This window comes from Herpailurus yagouaroundi, unplaced genomic scaffold (genome assembly GCF_014898765.1).
Source record: "Herpailurus yagouaroundi ecotype Mexico unplaced genomic scaffold, PumYag 203, whole genome shotgun sequence".
Taxonomy (NCBI): Eukaryota; Metazoa; Chordata; class Mammalia; order Carnivora; family Felidae; genus Herpailurus; species Herpailurus yagouaroundi.
In genome coordinates this window covers 33,457,489-33,483,269 of record NW_024412434.1, presented here as the reverse complement: position 1 = coordinate 33,483,269, position 25,781 = coordinate 33,457,489, and the positions used below count along the sequence as shown (strand labels likewise).

The window sequence follows — 25,781 nt, the reverse complement described above, 5'->3', positions numbered from 1 at the left end:
ACCCACCCCTTCACAATTACTCGTGCCCCCCCCCCCCCCCCCCCCCCCCCCGTGAGCTCCTCCTCACCAAACCTCCCCAGGTGTGCACGTTGCAGGCCTAAAGAAACTCTTTTCTTCTTTTGCTAATCTGTTTTTTGTCAGTTTAATTCCCAGTCTCCTGGGAAAAGCCGTTCCCCTTCCAACCTGGCAGATCTGAGCTTTGCACCTCCAGAGGGCTTTAGGTGTCCTTTTCATCTCCTGAAGGGAAATGAACACAAACGTTGTGAGTGGGGCAGGGATGGGAAGGCGGCTGAGTTCTGAGAGATCTGGAATCAGGAGTGAGTCTGCCTCTCTCACCTGCCCCCTTCTCCTTCTTCATTCATTTTCGCCACACGCCCTTTATTCCCCGGGTTTGCATTTCTCAGCATGCGTGTGTGCTCTGAGGACCACCCGTCCTGGATTCCTGGGGAGCTGGATAAAATGCACATCACTAGGCCCTGCCTCAGACACACAGAATCAGAATCACCTGCAAAGGGCTCTGGGGGTTTGCACGTGTTATGGGCTCTCCAGGTGACTCTTGGATGTATGAAAATTTCATAATTCCTCTGGCATCTGGAAAGAAACTTAGGAAATTTTTTTTTTAATTTTTTTTCCCAACGTTTATTTATTTTTGGGACAGAGAGAGACAGAGGATGAACGGGGGAGGGGCAGAGAGAGAGGGAGACACAGAATCGGAAACAGGCTCCAGGCTCTGAGCCATCAGCCCAGAGCCCGACGCGGGGCTCGAACTCACGGACCGCGAGATCGTGACCTGGCTGAAGTCGGACGCTTAACCGACTGCGCCACCCAGGCGCCCCGAAACTTAGGAAATTTAAAAATGAATGTGTCATCCTCCCCATCCTCCAGGAGTTCACGAATTCAGCTAACAAAGAAGAAAAGATGGGCAGAATGATAGCATGGGGGACAATGGTGCTAAGTCTCATTGAAGCTCTACAGAAAATAAAATGTAGATGCCCATATTTATAAACTTGTCCACAAGCCTGGATTTCATTAGGTTTTTTTTTAAATAAAATTTATTTATTATTTCAGGGTGGGGGGAAGCACAAGCAGGGGATGGACAGAGACACACACAGAGTGTGAGCAGGGGAGGGGCAGAGAGAGAGGGAGACACAGTATCTGAAGCAGGCCCCAGGCTTGGAGCTGTCAGCACAGAGCCCGATGCGGGGCTGGAACTCATGAGCCATGAGATCATGACCTGAGCCGAAGTCAGACGTTTAACTGACTGAGCCACCCAGGCACCCCGATTCTGTAATTCTAAGACAGCTCACATTCTCAAACAGCTTATAATCTAATCCAAGAGACCAAAAATGCAGCAGAAGATATGAGGGAATTAGCGAATTACAGACACTCGTGTGTAAGCAAAAGAAAACTAAAGAAGAACAAGTTAAAACTATGTCATTTGGGGCCATTTCTCCGCTAAGCAGCTGCCGGGGAGGAGACCACGGATGAGGCCGCTGTTGATTCAGCCGGGTGTTCAGCACATGCTTGTGCGGGGGCTGCTAGGCTCTCGGCCCTGGCGGTGAGGAGGGGGTGTGCACTGGGCGACAACTGTCAGGCCTCGGGGTGGATCTGTGCACTTCGTGACTCACCCCGAGCTTGGAGCATAGCGTTGTTTGAAGAGTGGAAAGGAGCCCAGGGGCTTCCTTGACGTGAAGGCTAGGTTTTTCCTGTGCTCCTGTGTGAATCTTCAGATGACAGGAGGCAGAGAGGGAGAGAAGGAGGAGGGGGAGGAAAAGGGGAGAGAAGAATGTGGTGCAGGTCCCTACAGAGGAAGGGGACAGGAAGCCAGAGCCAGGAGACTGTGGGGGCCGGGAAACAGACCGAGGAGTGGTGACGGGTTCCTCAGGCCCAGAACAGCTGACACTGCGAGGGAGGCCAGCAGGCAAGCACTCACACCACAGCACCGGAACGGCACAGAAGCGGACGGCGGCAGGGACCCAGGAAGGCAGGGACCAGGTCGGCCTCAAAGCAAAAGGCTCCTGGGAAACTTGAAGTCCCTTCCCTCCACCTGTCGCAGGAAGGCAGCTGAGGCCTGGAGAAGGCTTGCTGCCTGGTTGGGGTCACAGAGAAGGTCTCTCCCGGAGTGGGTTAAGTGAGCGGCCTCAGGACTGTGTCATCCTCACAAGATGTGAGAAATGTCCACAGTTTCTAAGTGAGGGCCTGTGGCACCTCCTCAGCGGTCCATCCGATGGTGACCACACACACGGAGCTACCAACAGCCCACCAGCCCTGCTCTTATGAGTGGACAGCCCAGAACTATCAGACTCTGGAGGAGAGCACCCAACGTCGAATTCAGACACCAGAACAAGGAGGAGAAAGACACAAACATCCAGAGAAAATAGACACAATGCAGGGGGAAGAAATGAAAATGCTCGAATTCGCATCCTTAGAGAGAGGAGGGTAGATATCGCACTCATGAAACAAGAACAGAATGCCTTAAAAAGGAGCACCCGGAAAGGCATGAAAAGGGGGGAAAGCTTTTGTAAAACAAAACAAAACAAAACAAAACAAAGAACCTCCAATAGCATAAATGCCGATCTCGGCAGCAGAATTGTTGGAAGGTGAATTTTTTTAAATTCTCAAAATCCGAAGAGGAAAGGGGTGAGAAAGAGCGAGGTAACAAGACACACTCGTGCTGTGGGGACCGGCGAGACTTCTCAGGAAAAGGAGTCCCGGCCAAAACGGGGAACAGGTCCATCTGGAGGGGTGAGGGGCACCTGCAGGCGTTGGGGAACTCCGGCTGGGGCCCGAGTGCCTGCTGCGACGTGATGCCACCCACTACAGCCCTGGGCGTCAGGAGGTCATGCACGAGGCCCCAGCACTCTGAGGGCACTTTGCATCCAGACCTGTCACTATCGAGATCTGCAGACCTGGAGGGTCTCCACGCCCTGACCTCGCACGCACTCCCTCAGGAAGCCAGTGGAGGGATGGGAGTAAACAGGAAGCACAGCACCCGGGATCTGGAACGAGGAACCTGACGCAGTTGACAAGAAGCCACGCCGCGACTCCTGGGTGGACCCTGGGCACGGTCATGCAGACAGGGGCAGGAGGACCGAGGCCTGCGAGACCTCAGCACAGAGAAGGTGAGAGAGCGAAGGCCAGGTGTGTCTGTGCCCGTGAGGGAGACGGCTGTGCTCACGGTAGAGCGTGCAGTGAGTTCACGACGAGTGCGCGGAAGGTTGAACAACTGAAAGACCAAGACAGTTACTCACTTCGGGGAGAAAAAATGTGCGAGAAAGGAAATGGAGTCGTAGTTTTCCATGTGGATAGTGTTTACACAGAGAGAAGGCAAAGAACCAAATATTTAGGAGGGAGCACGTTGAGAACTCATGGCTGGGGCGTGTGTGCTCATATGCGTGTGTGCTCGTGTGTGCATGTGTGTGTGTGTGTGTGTGTGTGTGCTCGTGTGCACGTGTGCTTGTGTGTGCACCTGTGTGAGCATGTGTGTGCGCTTGTGTGCATGTGTGTGCGTGTGTGCATGTGCGTGCACCTGTGTGTGCACATGTGCGTGCCTGTGTGTGCCTGTGTGCGTGCCTGTGTGTGCCTGTGTGCGTGCCTGTGTGTGCGTGTGTGCCTGTGCGTGCTCCTAGGTGCACATGTGTGCCGGTGCCTGTGTGTGTGTGCATGTGTGCTCATGTGTGTGCGCCTGTGTGTGTGCATGCGTGTGCACATGCAATGAACAGCCAAAATCCCAGCACACAAAATGAAAGTCAGTGGAGAATGCCTGAAACAAAGGAAGCGAGAGGTAGCACAATAAGTGCTTTTTCAGGGCCAAATTGGGTGAATCAGCCTCACTGGTCCCGGCGTGGCCTAGACATCACCGTGTTTAAAGCCCCTGAGTGATTCTATGTGCCGCCGAGATTAAGAACCCGGTTGAGGGCAGAGATTTCCTGTGGGCCAGGGAGGCAGAGAAGAACCCCCCTAGCCCATGGGCGTCTCTCGGCAGCCTGTGCTTCTCCGCGACACACCTTCTCGGGGAGAAAGAATGTCTGGGTGTTCTATGGAGGCACCCCGTCCCCGTGTTGATTGGGAAGGGAAGGGGCAGAGATAATGAGGTAGTTACTGGTCACCTGCATGGTCCGAGCCCTGTGTGGGGTGAGCTGCACACAGTACTCCCCATGGAAGTCACGTGGGGATGTGCAGACACTGGTCCGCCGCTCTCCACAGGTGCACCCTGGCCCCCGAGCACTGGGGGTGGGGGGTGCCTCCCAGGAAGGACAGAGGCCACGGTGGTTAGCGAGAGGGCGGTGGCTACGCTCGCTGGCCCAGGTACCCGGCTCTGCCGAGCCTGTGGTGAAAAGTTCTCAGAAGAGCAGGCTGCGTCTTCTTGTGCGGTGTTTCCCAGCGCAGGGCTGAAGCAGGGAGGTGGAAATCAACCCGAGAAGGATTTTGACTCAATCAAAAATAAAAACATTTCTCCCTCTTCCTCTCTCTCCCCCCTTCCTTCCATATATCGTGTAATATATGCTCATAGCGCTCAGGAAAAATATTCAAGCAGAGGCTTTTAGCAACGGGGAGAAATTTAGATTCAATATCCACGGAGATCTTCTCTGTCTCCAAGACCCTATAATCCTCAGGCATGAACACTTCATTAATGTGGAACCTGGTAATTTGTAGTAATCATACGGGCTCCAGCCGTAGTGTACCTTCAAGCTAATAAAAAGGCTTTCTAAAGCAAGTCATGTTACTTGAGAGCAGATTGAGGCCAAACATTATAGCGATTCCAAATGAACAATTTGTATGCTAATTAAAATAGTTCTTAGAAAGTTTCCAAAGAATTTTGTTCTCCTTGGCAACCCTCTGTTAGCGAATTTTGGTTAAGGTACTCGACTTCCCGCTAATTCCATCAGCCTTTCCCCCAATTAGCCCCAAACTAATAGGGTTTAGCCCCACGTGGGCATCTCAACTGTGGACGCAGAGAGAAGGTTTTACCGAGTTGCTTCCAATCCAACAAACACAGAGACAAGTCACGGAAGGTGGAGAGGCCGAGCCCCCTCAAAGCCCGGCGTCTGACAGCTCCACCCGTTTTTGGTGATTTCCGAAATGCTGAAACTCCTTGGGATCCGAGGAGCGTGGCCGACAAACCGAAGGGACGGAGACGGCTTCTCTCAGAAGCGAGGCAGCCACGGAGGAGAGCTTCACGGGGGGCTGCTCCAATCGACACTCCGGAGAAGGTGCTGGAAGAGAGTGTGCAGTTGCGTGTTGGCTGCAGTCTCGAGGGGCGACCGCACGAGGCGGGTGGGGGACAGACGCACTGTCACGCGGTTACCGTGTGTCGTCCAGAGGGCGCGCTCACCCGGCTCCGCGATTCGCATCCTGGGTCACACCACGCCTGCGCTCCACGGGTGTTGGCACCATACGTTAAAAGGCGTGACAAGTGGTAGCAGGTTGAGACAGGGATGGAAAAGTTGGAAACTCTGTTTTGGGGGGAATCAGTGAAGGCACCAGGAATGGTTTCTGAACTGGGCGGTAGCATTTGAGGCAAACGTGATAGGTAGTGACAAATATTCGGAAGGAAGTGGAGAAAAGGATTTATTTGTGCTTCGTGTGGCAGTTAAAACTTGTGTTTGGGCCTCTGTGTTTACCTTCCTCTCCGGCCTCCCTGCTGCCCCGCCACACTTCAGGCAAGTGTGCAAGTGGAATTTCATTGCCTGGGGCTGTGCCAGGAGGCTGGATGACAAGGGCCCTCCCTGACTTTTATGGAAGCTGGTAAGAAATTAAACAGTTTCCTGTGGTGGGGTAGAGAGGAGTGGTACTTTCAAGAAGTAGGTACTTTTAGGAGAGGGGCACCTGGGTGGCTCAGTCGATTAAGTGTCCAACTCTTGGTTCAGACTCAGGTCATGATCTCACGGTTCATGAGTTCGAGCCCTACATTGGGCTCTGTGCTGACAGCACGGAGCCTGCTTTGGATTCTCTCTCTCCCTCTCTCTCTCTCTATGCCCCTCCTCTGCTCTCTCTCTCTCTCTCTCACTGAAAATAAATAAATAAACTAAAAAAAAAAAAAAAAGAATTAGGAGGAAAAGATGTCCTGGGAGGAATAGAACAGGTGTAGGTGACCTGCCTCGTGTTACTAACCTGCCCCCCTCCATGAAGGTGCCCTGGGAGGTGGCGGGACCTGGGATGGCCGAGCAGCCGCACCCACAACGGCCCCAACAGGACCCTGAGCATTCCACTGGCAGCGAGCACACACGAAAGGACTGAAATAAGAATGTCCCTGAATATTTGGCTCTGCGTAGGCCCCTGGGAACTCCTCGTTGCCCTGGGGTCGTCGGGTGTTGGCCGGGAATTTTATAACCACTGGGACAGAATGTTGCCGTGGACACTACCAGAGGGAGACTTGGATGTAAGTCTAAGTTGACTTACAGAAAGAAAGTGCAATCTCTCGCCTGTCCGTATTTACTGTTAGGTAACTGTAGATTTGTAGAGGGCAAGGGCCAATGAGTACCAGTCCTGAAATGAGGATTTTAGTTAATGCCAGAAAGAAATTTCTAGCCACTGACACTGTCCAGAGGTGGGGTGGGCTGAGGTGAGAAACCGTGGACTCTGGTCACAGGTGGGAACTTGAGAGCTGTCCTTCAAGGGTATTTTGAAGGAGAATCTCACGATGATAGGTACAAATCGGATTAAGTAATCCCTTCCGTCCCTTCCAGATCCGGGGTGCTGCGATTCTGTGAATCCATGGGGTCCCTGGCTCAGAGTGGGAGCAGGATGGAGATTCCACGCGGCTTGTGTTTGCACCGGTCCTTGGAAAGCAGCGGCAGGACTTCTGTCCTCGAGCACTCTGCACTGCATCACAGCCGTCCTGTTGGTCTTGGTCCGCCTCCTAGAGCAGGTGACAGAGCGCATTTTCAGAGGAAAAGACAGCTGCGTCGGCTTGGATTGTTCTCAGAGGTGCTGTGCTTTGTTTCTTCCTTGAAGTCTGATGAATGTGTTTTCCTTTCCTTTGTGGTTTTTTATTTTTCTATTGTGTTTTTATTTTTTCCATGACGATTTATTTATTTTGAGAAAGAGAGAGAGAGCAAGTGGGTAGGGGAGGGGCAGATAGAGAGGGAGAGTCCCAGGCAGGGGCCAAGCTGTCAGCACAGAACCTGACGTGGGACTCGATCTCACGATCCACGAGATCACGATCTAAGCCGTAAACCAGGAGTTGGACACTCAACCGACTGAGCCACCCAGGTATCCCATTTTGTTGTTGTTGTTGTTTAATGGTAACTATCAGACTGTACTGAGCATCAAGAGAGAAAAACTGTGTGAAAACTGGAAGTGCCAGGGGAAGAATCAGGGACGAAGGAAATGAAAGATGGAGATTGAGAAGGAGTGGAAACGTTGCAAGTGGCATTTCCAAGCCAAGCTAAACGTTTTATTACCGGATGTGTCAGAGCTCCAGTGCTGGGTTTGGCTCGGCTGTCCTCCGGTGACACTCTGCTCCATGCCAGATGAAGCGGGTGTTTTCAGAAACCGAGTACGGTGGCCTGTGTGCGCGCAGAGGCGCTCTGCCGCCCACGCAGCGTCCACACCCAGGTCTCTGGAAGCTGTTCGAGCCCAGCCATCGTTGAGGAAAACATGATTTGAGCGAGCTTTGGGAGCAGAAATTGGTTCTTTCATTTGAACTGTCATTTTATTGACAACGTAAGGAATCCCATCAGTTTCAATATTGGTTCCAATATCAAAGTGTCAAAAAGTAACTTTTCTTTCCCAGACAAGCTTATAGAAATTGTTTTTGTCGCTCAAGTGAACCACTAGGAGTTCTGTGTGATGCTACGTCCATTAAACACAGGGAAGGGAGGGTGTGTGCGAGGAATCGATCACTCGGCTTCATTGCTCTCCAAGTACAGAGTGTCCACTCAATTACAACTATTAGAGTTCTGTAATTTACGGATACTAGGAAGTAGAGGTGACCAAAATTATTTTACAACAACAGTGAGAAAATATGGCTTTCTCAATTTGTAAGGATTTCTGATTTTGATTCCACATCATTTGATGTGGACTCATTTGCATATCAGGAAAATATTTTGGAAAATCTGTTTTCGGCCATGGCAGAGTTGCCTCGGTTGGACAAACCCTCCTGCTAATAACAATGATAAACTCTATATCAAATGTGAAGAACAATAGTGTGAAGGCAGCAGCAGCAAGTGGAAGCAGACAGAAGCTGGAAGGACACAATCGTTGAAATAAAGGAAGCAAACCAGCGGATACCATTTGGCCACATTCATCTGACTTCTCCGCGACAGCACATCCCAGCCCCCTCAGGGCTCGTGACACTAGGGTCGAGCAAAATGTGGCGATTTTACCAAGATAAAGAGAGAGAGTTTGGAGGTTGATGCTACCAGAGGGCTGGAAACTGAAGAGAAAATCCCAGAAGGGAGGGGTGCACCAGACTGGACCTCTCACCTGAGTTTGCGCAAAGACATTTCACAGTCTTGGCTGGCTCTTAACTACACCCCTCCCACCCCCGCACCCAGAAATCAGCAGCTGGAAAGCTGAATAGCTGAGGAGGTCCCGGGCTGCCCAGTGCTGGAGACAGTTTGGAGTTCGATTTCCATCGAGTGCGAAGGGCTTGATAGACACTGTGGCTTTCCCAGAAGGGACACCCCTTGGGGTATTGGTCACATTTCAGGCTAAGAGTCTTCTGTGTTCTTTTCTGTGATGCTCACTGAGGTGCAGCCACAAGAGGACATGCAGGAGAGATTCAGGAAAGAACAAGTTTACTATGCTCATGGGTCCCAGAAATGGGAGGCACAATGCCATGCGGGGCCACATAAGGAAGCACCAGAATCATCAGGAGTAAGGGGAAAGTGGAAATCAAGACCTCTACTGGGATTTCTGTAGGAAAGAAAGGCAAGATGGCAGGGCCGACAGCCTAGGACGGGCCTGGTTGAATAATTCCATCAGGCCCTAAGCTGTAGGGTATGTCCCTGGCTCTGAAACGAAGACAGAAGAATACTGCCTCCTGGGTGCAGGGGCCAGAAAGGGGAGTTTTGGCTCCAGACTGGTTAGTTTGCAGATCAGAGGCATGCTTCCCGACGAGCTTTTTGGCATCTTAACAATTGGCTGGCCCTGGAAGGGGCAGTCTCTCCCCAGATAGAAAAGTTTTAAATATGTCAAAATACATGAAAACTTTTAAATATGCATGATACAGGAGAGTATACTCTGGAGCAAAGAAGAAAACCGAAGCAGACCTGTTTTTTTTTTCTTTTTAAGTTTATTTAGTTTTGAGAGAGAGAGTGTGTGCGGCAGAGAGAGAGGGAGACAGAGAATCCCAAGCAGGCTCTGCACTGTCAGCGCAGAGCCTGACATGGGGCTCAAACTCAGGAAACATGAGATCATGACCTGAGCCTGAGTCAACAGTAAAATGCTTAACCAACTGAGCCTCCCAGGCAACCCAAAGCAGAGCTGTCTTAACAAAGATTAAAACCAGCCTTCCAAAGGATCAAAGTAATCTGCCACAAATTTAACTGCCTACCAGAATAATAAGCAAATGTCTGCTCTTTATAGAGAAAGGTAACACAATCCAGAGTTTCTACAGTGTTGTCATCCACAATGTCAAGTATACAGTGTAAAACCACTAGATATGCCAAGAAATATGAGACATAATCAAGAAAAAAGTGAATAGAAGCAGACCAACAGATGACCTAGAGGTTGGAATTAGCAGATAAAGACTTTAAAACTTTAAGACTTTTTATAAATATAAAAAACAATTTATGAAAAAAATGTGAAAAGATGGACAGAACAGGTGAGTAGATGAAAATTCTCACCAGAGAAATGGGAACTATAAAAAAATTAATAGAAGGAAAATTCTGGAAGTAAAAATAATACAATATCTGAAATGAAAAATTCGATAGACTTAACAGCATAATGGATACAGAAGAGAAAGGATCAGTTAATTTGAAGATACTTTGTTAGAAATTATCCAAATTAGAGAGGAAAGAATGGAAAATAAAACAATGTCCAAGATGTGTGGAACTATAAATTGGTTAAAAATACATGTTAATGGAGCTTAGGACTCTAAGGAATTGAAGGAATGGGGCAAAATAAAGAGAGATAATAAAGTATAGAACTGTCTCTTCTATATTTAAAGAGATAATGGACGAGATTTTCTTTAATTGATGAAAGACACAAACTCATAGATCTGAGAAATTCAGTGAATCCCAGTCAGAAAAAACACAAACCACTCCTAGACATATGATAGTTAGATTACCAAAAAGGGTAAAACTTAAATATAGCTAGAGAAAAACTGCACATTACATTCAGGGGAATAACTCTATGATGACAGCTGAAAAAAAATAAAATGATAGCTGATTTCTCATCAGAAACAATGAAAGCTGGGGCACCTGGATGGCTCAGTTGGTTAAGTATCCAACTTTGGCTCAGGTATGATCTCATGGTTTGTGGGTTCAAGCCCTGCATCAGGCTCTGTGCTGACAGCTCAGAGCCTGGAGCCTGCTTCGGATTCTGTGTCTCCCTCTCCTTCACTCACACTGTCTCTCTCTCAAAAATAAATAAACATTAAAAATTTTTATAAAAAAAAAGAAACAACGAAAGTCATAAGACAATGTAATAGTATCTTTGAAATTCTAAAATTACTTACAAATTAAAAAAAAAAAACACACCAAAAACCTAGCAACCTAAATTCTATACCCAGTGGAAATATTCTTCAAAATAAAGGAAAAATAAAGACATTTTAGAAGAAAAAAGATCTCACAACATTTTGCACCAATGGGCCTGCACTACAAGAAATGCTAAGGAAGTTCTTAAGGTTTAAGGGAAAGCATCCAAGATGGAACCTGAATCTGCAAGAGGTACCGGAAATTCAATATACAGGTAAATTTAAAATATTATTTTTTCATAAATTTAAAAAATCTGTTTAAGGGGCGCCTGGGTGGCGCAGTCGGTTAAGCGTCCGACTTCAGCCAGGTCACGATCTTGCAGTCTGTGAGTTCGAGCCCCGCGTTGGGCTCTGGGCTGATGGCTCAGAGCCTGGAGCCTGTTTCCGATTCTGTGTCTCCCTCTCTCTCTGCCCCTCGCCCGTTCATGCTCTGTCTCTCTCTGTCCCAAAAATAAATAAACGTTGAAAAAAAAATTAAAAATAAAATAAAATAAAAAAAAATCTGTTTAAAAGAGTAGTAATGGGGGGGGGCGGGACGCCTGAGTGGCTCAGTTGGTTGAGCACTCGACTTCGGCTCAGGCCATGATCTCATGGTACATGGGTTTGAGCCCCAAGTCGGGCTCTGTGCTAACAGCTCAGAGCCTGGAATCTGCTTCGGATTCTGTGTCTCCCTCCTCTCTCTGCCCCTCCCCTGCTTGTGCTCTGTCTCTGTCTCTGTCTCTCTCCTTCGAAAATAAATAAATAAATGTTAAAAAAAAAAAAAAAAGAATAGTAATGGGAGTGGCTCCGTTACCTTGGAGAGGTGAAGTACTGGGAGATCCTTTGGCCACGCTGTGGGCCGGAGATGGAAACAACATAAACATTAAACAGCAAAGCTGCCTTAAGTTGCTGGGAATTTCAGGAATACAGACCCTTCTAAAGCTGTTCCAAATTTTGAAGAGACGTTTGCCAGTACATTCACAGAAGATGTCAAAGAGTACCATGAATACCTGAAGAGCCCTCCTAGGTCTCCTTCCAATTGTTGAGGAGTAGAATAGCCCAGGTGCTGGGAGCCAGAGACACAGAGGCGATCAGTTGCAAGGTAATAGACTGTTTAGAGGTCAAACCGGTGGGGGTGGCAAACTGACACTCGATCCAATCAGCAGCATGGACAATCCTGGGGTAACAGTTACCTGCAGTATAGACATGAAACTTACTACCCCCACGGATACGGACACTGTGGTTACAACCAGCCAGCTCCCTATGGTTACTGCTGATGGAAACGTCAACAGCTTTTAGTAAAACCATTTACTCTGTGTATCTTCTGTTGGTAATAGTTTTATATCTGATTTCAGAGAGTGGATTATTAACTTTTTAGAATTTGTGACTTTTTTTTTTAAATGAGATCTTACCAGAGATGTGATGGTTGCTGGGAATAAGTACTCCCCTAAAAAGGTTGCAGATTATACTGCCTGACTTCTACTGCAGATTCTTCTTTGTTTCATGATTTAACAGTGCATTCCACTTGCTATCTGTTTTCCTTGTTTGACCTCCAAGAGTTCTGTCTTTGTTTTACACAGAAATAATTTTAAAGTAGAAAATGCTTGGTTTTACTCTGTGAGATAAAGAAGTATCCATTTACTCGGATGTGCTCATTCCTAAATTTTTACAGAGGTTGGTACAGTCAACTCGTGAATGCACAACTGTGCTTTCTTGCACGGTGTTGTAGGTGACCTCAGCAGTTGAAAGGTAAAACGATGGTCGATACGTCTTTTGGCTCTCGTTGTTATGACTGTGGTATTTTGTAATCACTCCAGGTACGAGTCAGCTCCACAATCGTTTTGGTCTCAAAGAGGGACGTCAAGAATAAAGCTGTAAATAAGGAAGGAACTCTTCTCAGTTTCAGTGTCTTGATCTAGTGGTGGGTGAGATTAGGGCACACGACCATTTCACACAAACTGTAAGGCTTTTTGCTAACTTAAACATAGCATATCAAAACTCACATGTTATACAAAAGTTTAACTCTGTAAATGTTCCCGTTTCCTTTTCAATGGTATGTATATGACGCTGCATTCTGACTACTTACTTGTATGGGATTTAACGTGGATCGATTGAACAGTGTTATAGGCACTTCCAAATGTGCCCCTTGCTGCTCCCTCTTGTATAAATATAGTGATGCTGTAATTTCCTTTTATGCTGATCATTTTGTTTCAGGCCATTTTAATGGCTTTATTCAAATAAAATACTACAAGATTTTTTAAAAATAAAGAAATAGTGATGATGATGATGATGATGATGATGATGATGATAATGGTGATGATGGCATATTGGGGGGTTATGATGCACATAAAAGTAAAACAACAACAACGCGATGTGCTAAGGAATAAATGAATATTGTATCGTTTCTTACAATGAATGTGAAGTTTTAGAACATTAACTTACGGTAGACTGTGATAAACTGAAGGTGTGTATTGTAATCACTAGAATTACCATTAAAAGATATTTTTAAAAAAGACACAGCTAAAAAGCCAATAGAAACAATAAATGAAATACCAACAATTACTTATTAATGGAAAGAAGGGAGGAAAGAAAGAATAAAGAACAAATGGAAACAAAGAGCAAGATGGCAGACTTAACCCCAGCTTTATCAGGAATTACATTAGCTAGAAATAGTCTAAATATGCGAATAGAATCATTAGACTGGGAGAAAACCAAATCTAACTATCTTCTATCTACATCAGCATGTTTTTTTTTTTTAATTTTTTTTTCAACGTTTATTTTTGGGACAGAGAGAGACAGAGCATGAATGGGGGAGGGGCAGAGAGAGAGGGAGACACAGAATCGGAAACAGGCTCCAGGCTCCGAGCCATCAGCCCAGAGCCCGATGCGGGGCTCGAACTCACGGACCGCGAGATCGTGACCTGGCTGAGGTCAGACGCTTAACCGACTGCGCCACCCAGGCGCCCCGGGAAATATTTTTTAGTAAGTACATTTAGGCAGGTAACTGCACCTGTTCTAGAATATACCAAATTTAATTATGTAGAAAGGTATATTCACCCCATCCTTGGAATTTATTTTAAAAGGCAAGGATTTAAAAAAATTAAGTTATCAAATTACCATGATACCCAAACCAGACATAGACATTGCAAGAAAGCCATAGACCACCATCCCTTATGAATATTGATGCAAAACTCCTCAACAAAATACTAGCACACTGAATTCAGCCCCATATTAGAAAGATCACACACCATTACCAAGAAGCATTTATTCCTGGATTGCAAGAATGGTTCAACGTATGAAGATTAATCAGTGGAATATGATACATTAATAGAATGCAGGTGAAAAAAACATATAATCATCTTAATGGATGCAGAAAAAGAATTTAAGAAAATTCAATGCCCTTTCATGATGGAAACACTCAATAAACTGGGAATAGAAGGAAACTTTGTTTGTTTTTTTTTTTTCAACATTTATTTTATTTTTGGGACAGAGAGAGACAGAGCATGAACGGGGGAGGGGCAGAGAGAGAGGGAGACACAGAATCGGAAACAGGCTCCAGGCTCTGAGCCATCAGCCCAGAGCCTGACGCGGGGCTTGAACTCACGGACCGCGAGATCGTGACCTGGCTGAAGTCGGACGCTCAGCCGACTGCGCCACCCAGGCGCCCCTAGAAGGAAACTTTCTTAACATGACCCATATGTGAACAATCTGCAACTAAAATCGTACTCCATGGGTACAGAGCGAAAACTTTAAAGTCAACACCCATTCACGATAAATACTCTCAACAAAGTATAGACGGAATATAATAAAGGCCATGTATGACAACCCCACAGCTAACATCATCCTCAGTGGTGAAAAGCTGAGAGCTTCTCCGCTGAGATGAGGAACGAGACAGGGATGTCCCCTTTCACCACTTTTATTCAATGTGGTAGTGGAAATCCCAGCCACGGCAGTCAGACAAGATGGAGAAATTAAGGCATTCACATCAGCAAGGAAGGAGCAAAACTTTCACTCTTTGCAGATGACACGATACTCCATATTGAAAACCCTAAAGATTCCACCAAAAAACTATTAGCACTGATAAATGAATTCATTAAAGTTGCAGGATTTTTTTTCCCTACGATATTCCCTATGCTATATACTTTTCATCCCCTGACTTACTTATTTTATAAGTGGACGTTCGCACCTCTTAATCTCCTTCACCTAGTTCGTCTATTTCCTAATCCTCTCTTCTCTGGCTGACCCCTATTTGTTCTCTGTATTTATGAGCTTCTTTCTGTTTTTTATTTTGTCTTGTTTTGTTTTTTAGATTCCAGATATAAGTGGAATCATAGGGTATTTTTCCTTCTCTGTCTGACTTACTTCACTTAGCCTAACAACCTCTAGGTCTATCCATGTTGTTTCTAACGGCAAGATTTTAATTCTTTTTCATGGTTGTGTAGTGTTCCATTGTGTGGGCTTCTGATTTGCTCACTTCTGTGCCCCAGAGCCTACAGCAGTGCCCAACATGTTAGTATGAAATAAACACGTGTTGAATGGATGCGTCTCAGTTGGAAACTTTAGCTCTGAGCCACCTGCCATCCATCCTTGGGGCTATGTGGTGCAAGTCCAGAATGGAAATCCTGTTCCATGACCCCAAAGGAGCCAGCCCTGACACCAAGAGCCTGGGGCAGAAATAGGGCCACCACAGCTCATCTGATGGCTGGGCTATAAATGGAACAGGAACTTGAATGACTCCGATGATTTTAATAAACCAGAGACTCCTCCAATACTTGGGAACAGGAAGCCTTATGGTCCAATGAGACCCCACGGGGCCCTGGCCTCATTCCACAGGAGAGGACGAGCCCCCTCTCTGGAGTATCTTAAGGTGGAAAAGTGTTGGCATAGTTATGGACAGACATGGATTCCAGCTGTGGTTTGCCATTAACTAGCTGTGTCAAGTCTCATACCATCTCTGGGCTTGAGGTCTGTCCCAATGCAAAGATGGAAACTGGCTAAATAACAATATGTAACTGATTAGTTCATGAACTCGACCAACATCTGTTGGGAGGGGGCTGTGCCAGCGACAAGTGTGTAGCAGGGCTACAAGGAGGCCCCTGTCCTCAGTGACTGCCTTGTGGGAGGCCCGCAGCCTGGACTGCTTTCTGAAGACAGTAGTGTTCACAGTGACAGACTTGATCTGAGGTCATGAAAGATCCAATTTAGGAATGGGGGCAAGGCCAGAGGAGTAGTAACAACTCACAGAAGTAACAGAAATTAGGAGAATCGTTTTGTTTGGTTCTCTTGTGCTTCAATATTAATGATTCCATTTCCACTATTTTGAGAACCCATGGCATTTGTATTTTAAGGGCCATATTTTTGATCATCATGTCTTCTAGTGTGCCAAGCCTATGAATAAATCCTGAACTACCCAAAGTTTCTCAACCTCTCCCTTCTGTCGCCAATGTTCCATGTGACAGATGAATTATAGGTGAATCTGTGCGTCTCCAGAAACCTGGAAACCTCCTTACTCTTCACCTCCCCTTTTGGGATCTAGTGCATTCTGATGCATTTAATGAACCTGAAGGATACATGATATCTGAGTGTTACATGTAAATGACCATAGATGTTTTGGTCTTATTCAACACGGAGTTCACAAGGATCGATATTTAACTCAGGTTAGAGTTAACTCAGTCAACTTTTCTATTATGTATGGCTTACAAAGAGAGGAAAAGAGACAGGTTGAACTCTGATGAAAGGATTGAAATTATTTAGAAATCCCACAAATATCTCAAAACCTCACTTTAGGCTGCTAGCAATTTTGTCCATCCACTCATCCACCCACGCACCCATCCATCTATCTACGCAAGCACCCATCTACTTACCCATTTATCTCTCCACCAGCCATCCATCTGTGATCAACACATTGCTTATCGTGGTAGAACAAAATCATCGGAGAGATCCTTTCCAGTTCAAAATCTCTAAATTTTATTATTTTATGGCCCCAGCACCATTCTAGCTACTGTGAGGTATACTGAAATACAAAGCACGGACATTGCCCCGGATTTATAAGCTGACTTGGGGGATTTGTTCCTTGACTTCTCTAGCTTCTAGAAGCTTCCACATTCCTTGGCTCACGTCCCTTCCTCCATCTTCTAAGATAGCAGCGTGTCATTTCTCAGACCCTGCCTCTGTGGCCACATGTCTCTGTGACACAGTGGGGAAAGAGTCCCCACTTTTAAGAACGGGCATAATTAGAAGGGGACCAGATGATCGAGAGCACTCTCCCCATCTCAAGGCTCCATGCCCATAATCATATCCCTTTCCATGACAGAAGGTAGCACTCACGGGTTCTGAGGACTAGGACATGGACCTCTTTGGGGACAGTTTTCTTCCTGCCTCAGTACGTGCTTTCATTATCTCCAGTTTCTCGAAGAGAACATTGAGGTTCAGTGAAGCAAACAATTCACCAAGGCTCTGCAGCTGCCGAGGGGGAGGGGTGGGGAGCGGTGTCTCGTTCCAGCCCCAGCTCCTGGCCTCCTGGCCTCCTAGCCTCGGAGTCAGAACCTCAGATGAACAGATGCACAGACAGACCAAGAACAAACTCCAATGTCATGTGCACGGTGCACATGGGCGCAGGTGCTTCGACAGTCCCAGGTGGGCAAGGGGAGAGAAGGAACAGGGGTCTGAGTGACCCACAGTCAGGTGTGCGGGGTGGTCGCAGGGTTACAAGATGGCAGATGGCCCTCCGTCCCCACAGCCCCGCCCCTGACACATAGCAGAGCTACTAGGACCTCGTCCGTGTCCGACCCCTGCCCCCCACCGTCCCCAGCAAGCACACTTAACTTCCCAGCGCACCACAGCCAGCGAGGCCCGAGTGTCTGCCCCGGACGCTCACCAGGCACTGGGGCCGCAGGCTGAGTGCTGGCACCTGCAACCTTGCAGGCATGGTACCCAGAGGGGAGCCCTTGGAAAGAATCTAGTGAGGACCTGTCCATTTACATCCAATGATTGCCCAGCTGTCACAACTGTGAGCACTGATATAAATGAGGACTGTCGGAAAAAGCAAGTTACTCAGGTGCCCAGTCTTCACAGTCAGGTCCCTGTTACCTCCCTCCTCCCGGCGGTGAAGGTTGGTTGATTGACACAAACACAGAGTTGGGCCTGTGCATCAGCTACTGTCTGTCCTTCAAGGAGCCAGTGGGTACCAGGCAGATGGCGCCCAAACCACCAAAGTACTGTGTGCAATCAGTGCAAGGAGGGCCAGGGCAGGACACTCACCAGTGCTCCTGGACCAGGAGGAGCCTAGGCAGGGGTGGGGCCAGGAGGGAGACAGAAGTCAACCAGAGGTCCCTAGGAGTCCTGGCCTGGAGGATCTGGGCCCATGCTGTCCCGCAGGGATATAATGCAAGCCACATCAAATTCTGAGTGATCTGGTAACTGCTTCTCTAGAAAGTAAAAGGGGGGAGCGCCTGGGGGGCTCAGTCGGTTGAGTGTCGGAATCTTGATTTTTGCTCAGCTCATGATCTCACAGTTCGTGTTTCAGTCCCCACGTCGGGCTCTGTGCTGACAGCGTGGAGCCTGCTTGGAATACTCTCTCTCTCTCTCTCTCTCTCTCTCTGCCCCTCCCCAACTTGTGTGCACCCTTTCTCTCTGTCTCAAAATAAACTAAAAAAAATATATATATACTCTGCTCTAGTTTTGGTGGGCGGTGGCCTGGACATCAGATGAAAACGCAGCCGTGTGAGACCAGCCAGTGAGAGCACCATCGTCACAGCCCAGCCGCTGCCAGGAACCGTGCGGGGAGGTGTCTGGGACCCCTCGCCCAGGTCCCACCCTGCCTGAGCCCCCTCTTCTGGAGACCGCCCTTCGTGCTCTGCCTGTAACTTCCTTATTTCACTCACCGTGTTTGCTCTAAGATCCTTGGGTTGGGGTGTACATCTTACTCTGTGATACACGGTTGTTTGCTCTTCAAAAATCTATTCTGAAAATATAGGTATTGGTGGTATGAGATGTGGAGAACACAGACTCACACCGCTGCGGGTTTTCACTCTGTGGCCCAAATCCCCTGCTGCTGGGGACATTTGCGCAGTGCAGGATGTCAGGGGTGAGCACAATGGGTGCTCGGTTGGTACTGAGTTGACGTGGGCTGGGTGCCCTCTGGCTCTCGGGCCTATTTCCTGACTGGCTTTGCTCCTAAGTCAACAGGCAGGAAAGGTTAAGCACCCGCACAGAGGTGTGAACTCCCATCTCCGGCGCTGGCCCAGCCCTTCCATGCCAGGAGGCGTCTACACGGGCAGCAGCATGCTTCTGCCAGCTTCCGGGAGCGGCCGCCTGGGTGCCGGCTCCGTGTCCCCCTGCTCGGTCCCCGGCAGCCACAACTCTGCCGGGCAGCACCTGTCATAGGATGGGGGAGCTGGGGGAGGGCGCCAGGCATGGAAGAGGCTTCGGGGCGCAGCACTGCCTGGGCGAGGCGAGTCCGGCGGGCTCTGCAGAATGGGAAACCCAGACCCGACCCATCTCCAGACTCCACCCAGACTCAGGAGCCTGGCAAGTTCAGAGTCTGATTTCTGTGCAGTGAGCACTGGGTGGAATGAGATTCAAGGTGGCTGCAGAAAAGAGTCTGGAGGGTTTTTAGGGGGACAGACCCCAAGATAACCAGTTTCTCCAGATGCAGAGCCGAGGCTGACAGTCACTCACAAGCAGCATCTTTCTCGGTGCCAGGAGGCTTGCCAGCGTTTCTGAGATGGAATGTTCTGGAACAGTCCAACGATATCAGAAACCTCATTAGCAGAGTTGGGGGAGCTGCTGACAAGAGTCCAAAGAACAGGCCCACAGGGAAGCTTGGGAAGTGTCTCCAACCCGGAGAAGTGTTTGGCACCAGGTCACCTCGGAGACGTGGACTAGTTCACGTTCACTCAGATTCCAAAGTAGATTTGAAAACTGGGTTGTTTAAAGTCATAAGCATAACGTGGCACGCTTCCTGATGACAACCCTGATGTTTACCACAAAGCATTGCCTAATGCAGCAATCAAAAGTCGCCCCGTCAAAAGTGTGGGTGAGGGTGGGATCCTAGCGTGGCCGTGGCCACAGCCGATCCAAGGAGAGTTTCCACTCACCCGGCGGCCAAGGGCGCCCACCTCCCCACACAAGTGAGCGGCATTCGCGGCCCCTCGTGCTGACCTTGAGCAAGAGTGTAGCAAGAGGAATGAATGTGGCCGTCTGGCTCTCCTCTGGAGGGTGGAAAGGACACCAGCCCCGCATCCGGCTGAGAGGTGGCTCCCAGGCGCTCCACCCTCGGGGACTTGCCATCCGCCGTGTGGGTCTCGGCAGGAGTCACACAGACGGGAAAGACCATCCTGTTCCACACCGCCTTCACTCATTGCCCTCTTGATCTCACTCCGTGCACGCTCCCCAAGCCCAAGAGTTGGGGGGCACACTGGCCTTCCCTTTCTGACATTTGGCGTGAAGCCGAGCCACGTGGAGTCTTGTATTTATGCAGTCTACTGGCCAGCCACCAAGCCCCGCGGCTCTTCCTGGTAGCGCGAGTTTCAGTTGTGGGTGAGTGGACGTCATCCACAGTGATTCTGTTGTCTCAAGGAGGCTGCGTAGCCTGGTGGTAGGAGAGCCTCACAGGTCAAGGCCAGAAGAGCCGACGCCCTGGTGCTCAGAAGGAGGTTCCTGACTGCAAGGGGTCAGGGGCGCCGGCCGCAGGCTGGCCTTCGGGCTCCACTGGGGAGCACGGGGTGGGAACAACCCTCGAGACCTGGGTCTCAGGAAGGTGACGTTAGCTGGACCGGCTGGCTGCACCAGGGGCCTTGCTGAGAAATTCGAACAATTGCCTCTGGTCACCTGTAACGTGTGTCCTGGGCTGTGGTCACAGCACACTGCTTTCCATCAGCTCACACCCTACTTACAGGTGCTGTCATTCTCACACCAGCGTGGAGAGCCCCCCAGAGGTCATAGGGGCTGGATCTGAACCACTGGGTGGTCACAAGCAACACATGATCTCCCGTTGCCTCAGGCAAGCAGCGGATGCGTGCAGGTGGAAAGACACAACCCTCTGTGATTCGTGTCCTATTATTCACACTGGGGCGTCACAAAGTATTTCCACTCGTCGTCCAGATCTGGTCCACTGCCTGGAGTCTGGTGGGGCTCCGCGTTTTGGTTTTTCGGATTCTCTTACAGCACATCACTTCCACAGGGAGGCAAATTGTGGCCAAAACCAAGACGGCAGATGACAATGCATACCTCAGTACAAAGCGGTGCTGGTGACGTGTGGGGTTGACACTGTGGGCAAATGTGTTTCTAACACCGGGTTGTGGCAGCTGCATCTTGAATCTGTGCTCCCTTCTGGCTCCCTCGGCCTCCATCAGAAAGGCCGAGAAGGCATTCTGACTCTCCCCGCATTCACGCACGGTCTGCAGCTTTACGAGCCTTCTCAGGCCGCGTTCCCCAAAAGTTTGGGAATGCCGCTCCCACACAGGATGGGGGCTCCTGGGTATCCCCAGACATACCCTGTGGCCGTTTTCGAGACTCCGACACAATGGGCCACAATCGCTGAGCCGTAGCGCATCCTAATAAGGGTCTTGGTTTTTACATTTCGTATCTGAAACGTGTGAACCAGTGACTTCTAGCTGGGAAGCTGTAGCACGGAACCAGATGTTCTCCGGATGAGGATGAGTAGTGAGTTGCTGCAGAGAGTCCTTGGGCCGTCGGGTTAAGCCAGGCCTCTGCCGGCCACCGGTGCCGTAACAGCCCCAGACTCCGAAAGACGAACCTAACCGACCGTTCCTTGAAAGAAGGAACTCTACTGTGGGTGGTGAGGTTGGCGCGCGGGAGGGAGGAGGCGGCTCCGCACCACAGGGCGGACACGTCCCGCTGTGTGAAGGTGTGGCCGGCCGGTTCGGAACAGCAAACGGCAGCCCCATCACCAAGCACTGCGACGAGGTGCACGGGAGGGGCAGGTAGGCGGTCAAGGTCCCGTGATGGTGACTCAGTGAGCGAAAGGTGACCGCACAGCAGGCTTGCGCCAAGCCACCGGCCTGTGGACAGTGGATCAGAAGTGTTCACGGACGGGCAGGGTCCTAACACTGATACCGCACAGCTACGCAAGGCGAAGTACGAACACCCACACAAAGGCTCTTTTTAGGCAAGAAGTTTGATCACATTCCTCAGGCACAGATTCTGCTGCAAACCCTACTTTTCATCTGTGAGAATCACAGCAACAAGAAAGTGCAACAGAGAAGACCAATTCCGCACAACAGGCATGGAAGACAGCCTGTTGCCGTGACGGACCCCGACTGGCCGAAGTCGCCGGAAAGCACCGCAGGGCACCCTTGAGGGTCCTTCGCCACAGCCAAGGCTTACTTCCGCCACGAGCCTCACCCTCTGAGGAGCCCGAGTCACCAGACATCTTCAAACACGGTGGAAATCAGCTCAAGAATTGGTGACCTGCCTTCACTGCAGGTGGCTTTTCCGACTCTCCTCTAAAAGGGCCCCCAGACACCAGCAGCCTCTTAGTGCTTCGGGACACACACCTGTCCCCAGGAAGCCACGCTGAGCCAGGCAAAGGGCAGGTGCAAAGGGAAGGGCGATGATTCTCATCACCACGCAGGTGGAGTGCGATGCTGGGCGCCTCCTCCCGGCTGTGTGGCTCCGGACCGCGGGGCTTGGGCCTTCAGACACGCCTCCCGGCTGCGCGGCTCCTGCGAGTGGCCTCGTTTTCCCACAGCCCCTCCCCAACGTCACACCCATAGACGCACCATGACCAGAGGGTGTTCCATACGTCTCTTCTGTTCGTGTGCTGGTTCTTGTCCCTTACAAAGCTGGCAAAGAACTCAGATTGTGCATGACGACGCGCTCGGAGGGATGATTTCATTGCCACGTGTGGGAGCCGAGAATCTCTGGTAGGAAACCTGGCATTTAATATACTTGGCTGGTTCAATCAGTTAAGTGTCCGACTTCGGATCGGGTCATGATTTCAGGGTACATGGGTTCAAGCCCTGTGTCAAGTTCTGTGCTGACAGCTCAGAGCCTGGAGCCTTCTTTGGATTCTGCATCTCCCTCTCTCTCTGCCCTTCCCCCACTCCCTCTCTCTCTCTCTCTCTCTCTCTCTCTCTCTCTCTCTCTCTCTCTCTGTCTCTCTCTCTCTCTCTCTCTCTCCTAAAAATAAGTAAACATTAAAAAAAGAAAAAGTGGGACGCCTAGGTGGCTCAGTCAGCTAAGTGTCCGACTTCAGCTCAGGTCATGATCTCACAGCTTGTGAGTTCGAACCCCGTGTCGGGCTCTGTGCTGACAGCTCAGAGCCTGGAGCCTGCTTCGGATTCTATGTCTCCCTCTCCCTCTGTCCCTCCCTCGCTCACCCTCTGTCTCTCTCAAAAAATAAACATAAAAAAAAAGATATCTAACATTTAATATACTTCGTGGCAATGAAGTACATTACCTTGTGCTGACCCAATAAAGTTTTCATATAAAATTATGTTAAAGTTAGCCCTCATATTAACATCTCTTACTTTATGACTTATGCTTTTGTGCACGTACCTTAACTAATCACCATAAACAATCCTTTGGGGGTGGACATGATTTCTCCACTTGGCAAGGAGGGGCCAGGGCTCCGTGGAGCTGACTCACCCACCACAGCACATGCAGCTTGTACAGGGCAGAGCTGGGGTGGGGACTTGAGGCCTTGGACTCTTCACATGGCAAGTGTTTATTGTTTTTTTGGCAAATATGATTCCAAATTCATGAGAGAACAGTAAAAATATGAAAGGCCTGTCAGTTTTTTACTGATAAGGTTTACAAAATTACCTCACATTTCTTTGCTGACACACATGTTAATGTATTTGCTCTTTGTCAAGAGTCCTGCTTTGGGTTTCTTTCAAAGAACGGTTCCTCTTCTGTTCTACGTGACCAACTAGGCTTCAACTGTTCTGTGTAAAACCAACAACATCATGTATATTGACTTTATATTATTATTACCATTTTAAACAGTTCCGTCCCCTCCATATACTGTCTATATATAACGATTGCATTTACAGGCCAGTGGGGTCCCATCCTGTTTGCCACTTAGAGCCACGTGATTTTGGGGAGAAGCAAACCTGTAATCCTATGGTAACCGCACACCACAAAGTTGTTGGGAATGCTGTTGATACTAAAAAGTGTAGCACTTTGTAAATGTTAATGACCTGTAGAAATGTAAGAAGTTGTTCGATTTTTGCCTAGAGGGAGGAAGAAGCTCAAGAAAGGATAGTTGTCTGTCTGAAGCCAAGGGTTGGTTGGACTTACCTAAATACCGGATTTTCAAGGAGGATCCGGCCACGTAAGCGTGAGGGCGATGGGAGAGGCTGAGGGAACTCACGGGCGCCCGAGGGAGAGGAAGGGCACCAGCAGAGCTCTGCGGGGCCGTCCAGCAGTTCAGCAGGTGACTGTGGCCACAGAGTCCTGATTATCCCAGAGGCTTTCTGTGCAAGTGCCACGGAGACATAGGAGGCATATTTATCTAACCTCCTGATAACACAAAAAAGGGCATTATAGTTAATAACTGAGAGAATGGTGATTCAAAATGATTTTCAACTTCAGAACATAGGAAGTTTCTGTAACAACAATAGGACTTGTTGAAAGGATCTGAGAAGGTGACGGAGAAGCAGAACAGCTAATGGTCAAGAACAAGAATGCTGGGCCAGGCCACCTGGGTTCAAACCCAACTCTGCCACTGTTAACTGTTTGACCACAGGCTAGTGAGCAGCTTCCGTGCCTTGGTTTACCCCCCCACCTTGTGGGCTTGTAGGAATTAAGTGAGTTAATACGTAGTTAAGCGCTTCGAATAGTGCTCAGCACATGGTCACAAGTCCATAGGCTTACCACAACATGTGTTACCTGAGGGAGTCGCCACACTGTTAGCAGAAGTTACAGTAGTAAGTGTCCAGATGCACCTCCCTTATCAACTTTCTCCTCTGTCAGACGCCAGAGGGCTTGTCTCCACTGGCCCCCCTTGATGTTCCTAATGCACTTTGTGGGGCTAATTGCAACCCTCTGCCTTGGATCAGGCTTTGTCTTCTCTGCCCTGTGTTCTTGGGACTTAGCAAGTCCTTTTTCTGCAGTCTGCAGTGGAGTCAGGGCGCGGGCTGCCCTCTGGCATGGCAGTGTGAGGATAGGTCTACTTACAGGGAGAAGATGAGTTTTCGATTTTCAGAAATGCCCGGTTTGACACATCTGAAATCACGCAGGTGGGCATTTCACAATTGATTGGAAATGTCAGACTGGCATTGAGAGAGAAGTTGGGACTGGAAATATCTGTTTTTTCAGAGGAATCCATGCAAGGCAACCGTCAGGGGACCTTAAAAGAGAGACTTCATGGAGGAAGAGCAAGAGCTGGAGGGCAAAATCTTGAGGACAAGCTGGGCGGGGAGACAGGCAGGTAAGTTAGCCAACAGAACAGGCAATGAGAGGTGTCCGGGGAATGGAGACAGGAGGGTTTTAAGCAGATGGGAAGCAGTTGGGAAGACAGAAAGCGATGGCCAAGGCATCAGAGAGAGGTTGACAGTTGAGGCTGGCTGGGGGCGGGGGGAGTAGGAGCCCAGGAGGCAGGGATCAGACACCCGGGGAACCTCTGGGGGGCGGGGAGGCTGGGAACACAGACCTGGGTCTGGCTTCGCAGACCGGGGGCGGGGCCGGGGCCGGGGTGGGGAGATTGGTAGCCCCCACCCCGCGGGCGACTCTGCTGTCGCATTACTCATTCATTAAGATTTCGCTGCATTCACAAGTCCAGAGTCCGTGTAGGCCGCAGAAAACGCAAAACCAGGGCGTCGGTTCCTGGGAAGCCCCCGCCAGCGGGCCACGACCACGGTGCCCCGAATCCTCCGGGATCCTGAGGCAAACACCCCGCCCTGAGACCGCCCTGGGCCCTCGAGAACCCCAGAGTCCTGGAGTTCCCCGGCCCCTGAGATCCCCAAGACCCTGAGACCTTCCGAGTCCCCCGGGCCCCCCCCCCCACCCGAGAACTCTGGAGTTCCTGGGACTCCGGGCCCCTAGACCCCCGGAGCTCCCCGGAATCCCAAGCCCCTCGAGCCGGCCGGATCGAAAAGCACAAGCCCGTAGGCGGCCTGTCGGGGCCGTGACCTCTCCTCGCCTCCCCACCCCCACCCCCACCCCCACCCCCACCCCCACCCCCACCCGC

At 49.5% G+C, this 25,781-nt stretch overlaps 1 long non-coding RNA gene across 8 annotated transcripts in view; it reads right to left on the bottom strand.

Moving 5' to 3' along the window:
• LOC121014907 (uncharacterized) overlaps window positions 1–25,781 on the bottom strand; it is a 29,621-nt gene that overhangs the window by 3,717 nt on the left and 123 nt on the right. The window contains exons 1-7 of one of the 8 annotated variants that reach the window (XR_005783500.1): window positions 25,245–25,742; window positions 23,147–24,941; window positions 18,508–22,509; window positions 12,037–12,496; window positions 11,439–11,690; window positions 337–450; window positions 68–237 (exon numbers count right to left, since the gene is read on the bottom strand). This is a non-coding gene — a long non-coding RNA (uncharacterized LOC121014907). Of the gene's footprint in view, window positions 1–67; window positions 238–336; window positions 451–11,438; window positions 11,691–12,036; window positions 12,497–18,507; window positions 22,510–23,146; window positions 24,942–25,244; window positions 25,748–25,781 lie in introns of those variants that run through there. The other 7 variants (XR_005783502.1, XR_005783499.1, XR_005783497.1 and 4 more) reach the window with 7 other exon arrangements.